This window comes from Procambarus clarkii, chromosome 84, assembly GCF_040958095.1.
Source record: "Procambarus clarkii isolate CNS0578487 chromosome 84, FALCON_Pclarkii_2.0, whole genome shotgun sequence".
Lineage (NCBI taxonomy): Eukaryota > Metazoa > Arthropoda > Malacostraca > Decapoda > Cambaridae > Procambarus > Procambarus clarkii.
This window is the reverse complement of record NC_091233.1, coordinates 14,366,163-14,371,273: the sequence shown is the minus strand read 5'-3', so window position 1 is coordinate 14,371,273 and position 5,111 is coordinate 14,366,163.

Genomic DNA, 5,111 nt, shown 5'->3' with positions numbered 1-5,111 from the left:
TAAAAAAATCCCTTAGAGTTTATTAAAATAATAGTACGGAGGTTATCCATGCTGTAGTGCGAAAAGTTTATTAAGGTGTGAAATAGCAGAGACTTTATAAAAGAAAAGGAGTGCAAACTCAAAGAATATTTTGTGTGCAAACCCCGTAAATTTATTTATGTTGTAGTTTTATTGCATAGATTTTGTGGAACAAATCCTCTCGAATTAATTGTGAAGCCGTGCAGTTTCACACAGCTATCAGTTTCACACACACACACATACATCACCAACTACGGATACTACGGACTCCTCAAACAAGGAAGTCTTAGCAGGAGTTCCACTATCGCATCACAAATCCGTCATCTACTTGGTACAAGACCTCCTCATGGGGGGCCACCTCACCAAACTCCAATGACAGCAAGGCGCCGCCAAAGAAAAATCGAAAGACCTAGAGGTCTTCAGTAACCCACCAGCTCCATAACTGGTACAGCCTTGCCTCTGAGGCTGAAATCAACCATGGAGACCTCCATTCATCTACATATCTCTAGAATCAGCTATAGGTACTGGTAATGGCTCGAAAGAGCCTCCAAGTAGATGACGAAAGAGCCAATTCATGCCCGTGCCACATTTATGATGTCATAATAATTATAAATCATCATCTGCAGTCCTGCTCTTAGATTGGAAAGGAGCGTCCACGGACCCAATCTTCAGATCTCCAGTATCAGCTATTGACAAAGATAATGGCTCCAAAAAGCCTCCACTCACGAGTTCTTTATAACCCATGTTACCTGGAACTTTTTGTTCAGAATAGATGAATCTAAAACAAAAGCAACAACTCGCTTATGTCACAATTGACATGATAATGGTCCAGGACGGAGCAAAACGTCGTCGTCTCTTCATCTTCTAGTGTGTGGTTTAGACATCTCAGCTTGCTGTTTCATTAGGAAGTTATACCATGATAACTATTCTATACCATTGAATAAATTGTATTCTCCGAAAGTTCTTCAACGGTTGCATTAAAATTTTGCCACAACGTTCCATTCGAATAGGTTCATGCTTTTATATGCATACTATTTAGCAACCCGTTCTCGCAAATTCGTAAAGTCAATATTGACTTATTAACTACGTTTAGTATAGGTGATATACTAAACATAATAGATACCCTTAAAAAGATTCATAGAAAACACCAACCTTACCTAACCTTGTTAGTATCTTAAGATAAGCATCTTATTGCTTCGAAATTACAATTATTACTTAACATATACCTATTATAGGTTAGGTAATAATTGTAATTACGAAGCAATAAGATGCTTATCTTAACATTGTTACGGACCCGAATCCAGTGTCCGAGCCTGGAGCAGTGACGACCACGCCATCTGTGGGTCAGCTCCCGAAACCCCCTCCAAATGGACGACGACACCTGGTGAGGACGAGGTGTACTGGCCACGAGGGCTAGTTTCCAGTCCTGTTCAGTTCATAACACAGCCGCTGCTGACCTCTGGTGAGGTGGTGTTCAGACAACAACGCCATCTATGGAGTGGATACGTCGGGCGTTTGTGTCTGAGCCTGTAAGTGAGGTGCTTTTGTGTGTCCCTGTTACTTATGACGTGTCTGATTACAGAGTCGACCTGGGACTGCTGTAATGGAAGTTGAGTCAGTCTACCCAAGGCAGCCGTCTCGTCACCAAGTGTTTGCTGCTGCAGCTGTGAGTCGCCCCTGGATGAACACTGTGGTGTTACCCTGCCTATGAAGCGGCAGTTGAAGGATTGTCATACCCGGGACTGACTGGTGGAGACGTTAGACCACTGGGGAGTTGTGGCAAGGAGAGTGATCTGTGGTATCACACGAGGCTCCTGACTAGGGTTCGCTACCTTAGTAACCGATCGTGGACTGGCCTAACCAGCGTCGCTGATTTGGAACCTGCCAGCTATCTGCTGGACTTGTGGTTGACGGCCTCCACGACGGTGCCCCCAGTGGAACTGTGTTTTGGCTGGCCTGTGGCCGGGGTAGACTCAAGATTCTCGAAGGATTCGTCGTGAGGCCACAAGAGCACCAAGAGCTTGGCATCGTGAGCACCGTGAAGGTCCAGAGTCTTCAGAAGAAGACAACAGTGTATATAATAGTGTTTATAACCCCCCCCCCGTGTAATCTTCTTATATATATTTATTGGTGAAGGTGTTAATTATATTATTAAGTTTTTGACTTTATTTCCCTTCCCCATTTATTCAATTGCGTTACGGATCACATCCCTTGAAAGCCACTACTGGCTTGGGGCGGGATACCCTTCCTCTAACAACATCAGAGTAAGAACCCAGTTGCGACCTGAGAGGGCCGTAACAAACATTCTAAGTAGGTTAGGTAAGTTCGGTGTTTTCTATGAATCTTTTTAAGGGTATCTATTATGTTAAGTATGTCACCTATGCACATATTTAATAAGTCAATATTGACTTAATAAATTTGCGAGAACGGGTTGTATTTAGATGTCACACCTGTGATAGGAGAAAACATGCGATTTTTGAAAAAACAGTGAAATCTGTTGCATGTAAGAGCAACACACGATATACAATATTTGTTTCGATTCCATTTCAATGTTCCCGATTGCATTGATAAATTGAATTTTCATAGATTTATTTATTTATTTTCATTTTTGATTTAATTGTTTTGTGTGACGTTGCGTGGGAATTGAGCTGTGTTGTTTACCATACCGTTCATTTCGTGGGTATAGCTTATTTGTTTCTTTTTTCATTTCGTTTTTTTAACTGTTCTTATTTTTCAGTGCAATTGGTGGTGAATTTGAGCTGTGTCGATTGATCTACGTTTAAATTGAAATATTTTGTTAATGTTTTTTGTTTTTGTTTTGAAAACAAGAAAATGGACAACACGTTTATTTTACAGCTGCAAATGTGCAACAAACAGCTATGAATCCACCGGCTACAACGTTAACTGCTTTCTTCACGTTATGTCAAAATGACGCGTTTGTGAAAACACTGCTGTATTCGGAAGTACCTATGTATTACACATAGAATGCGAGTAGAAAATCATTTGAACGACGCAAACAAGGAGAGCGAGTCGACGGACAACCTGGCATATTCCAACAAACTACGATAGGCAGACTGCACAGGGTACATCACAATCAAGATGAATGCTTCCTTCTTCGCATGCTGTTGGTAAACGTGCCAGGTTCAACGTCTTTTCAGCCAAAGAGTTTGTCAACGGCATAACTTGTGCCATTTTCCGTAGTGCATATCAAGCTCTTAATTTATTGGAGAACGACCGACACTGGGATGTATGAATTAATGACACGTCCAACACGTCACATCCAAATCAAATTCGAGCATTATTTGCAATCATATTGACCACTTACTCTCCATCAGAGTAATGGGAAAAATATAAATCGCACATGGCTGAAGACATTATCCGTCGAATACGCAAGGGAAATTCATATATGAACATAGATTTTACATCAGAAATCTACAACGAAGCGTTGATAATGACTGAAGATTTATGCTTAGAAATCGCGAACAAAGTTCTAAATCAATTGGAAATGCCATCACCGAATCGATTTGCTGCTGCATCGTTCGATGTAGAATTGCGTCGTGAACAAAATTACAACATGGGTGATCTGTTGTCATATGTGCAGTCAAACATTCCTAAGCTAACGCTTGAGCGAAAAGGCCTTTACAATCAAATAATTCAAACTGTTAATAACGGGTTTGGAGAAGTCTTTTTAGATGCGCCAGAAGGAACTGTAAAACTTTCATAATTAGATTTATTCTGCCAGCATTTCGATCCCAAAATGGCATAACCTTAGCTCTTGCTTCGTCTGGAATAGCTACGACATTGCTACCAGGTGGAAGAACTGCTACTTCAGCTATGAAATTGCCATTGAACATGCAATTCATTGAAACTCCCACGTGCAACATTTCCAAAGCATCCAGCCTGGGAAAAGCATTGCACAAATGTAAACTTATTGTTTGGGATGAATGCACATTGGCCCACAAAAAATCACTCGAGGCTCTTGATCGATCATTGCAAGATTTGCTTGAAAACATCAGACCATTTGGGAACGCATTAATATTGCTTGCGGGAGATTTCAGGCAATCATTACCTGTAATTCCTCGATCAACACCAGCGGACGAAATAAATGCTCGCCTGAAATACTCTACTTTGTTGCGCCACATAAAGACGCTAAAATTAACTACAAATATGCGTGTCTAGTAGCAAAACGATCCATCAACTGGGATATTCTCACATCAGTCTCTATAAATTGATACCGTGAACGTGCCGGTTGATCTGACCTCTAAACGAATTTCATTGCCTTATAACTTCTGCAATTTAGTGACGTCAAAAGAAGAATTTTTTGAAAAAGTATTTCCCAATATTCAAACCAATTATTAGAATCACGATTGGCTGAATGAACGAGCTCTTCCTGCAGGCAAGAACAAAGACGTCTACGAACTTAAGAATATAGTTCAGTCTAACATTCAAAGCAAGGCAGTCACATACAAGTCCGTCGACACTGTTAAGGAAGCAGATGAAGCGGTTAATTATCGAACAGAATTTTTTATTTCACAGTCAAGGATACCATCACACGTACGTCAATTGAAAATTGGCGTGCCAATTATCATGTTGCGAAACATCAGTCAAAACTTTGCAACGATACGCGCCTTGCAGCCAAAAAATTAATCAGCAACGTCGTAGAAGCAGGTCTTGACAGGACCTTTGAAAAGTGAAGATGTCCTCATTCCTCGCATTTCTATGATTCCAACAGATATGCCCTTTCATTTTAAGAGATTGTAATTTCCAATTCGATTGGCGTTTGGAATTACCATCAACAAAGCTCAGGGCCAATCTTTAAAATTGTGCAGTTTATATCTAGACACGGATTGCTTCTCACATAGACAATTATAAGTTGCGTGTTCTAGAGTTGGCAACCAGACAATCTCTATCTCCCCACAGACAATGGAACAAAAAATATTGTATACCCACAAGCATTGTGAAATTAAATATTAGAAACGTGCGCTCTCATTTCTTTCTTTTCCATTTAACCAGACTGTGCCACAGCAACGCGTGGTGGGTACAGCTAGTAAAAATAATAATAATTTCATAATATTGTTATGGAATTTAATGAA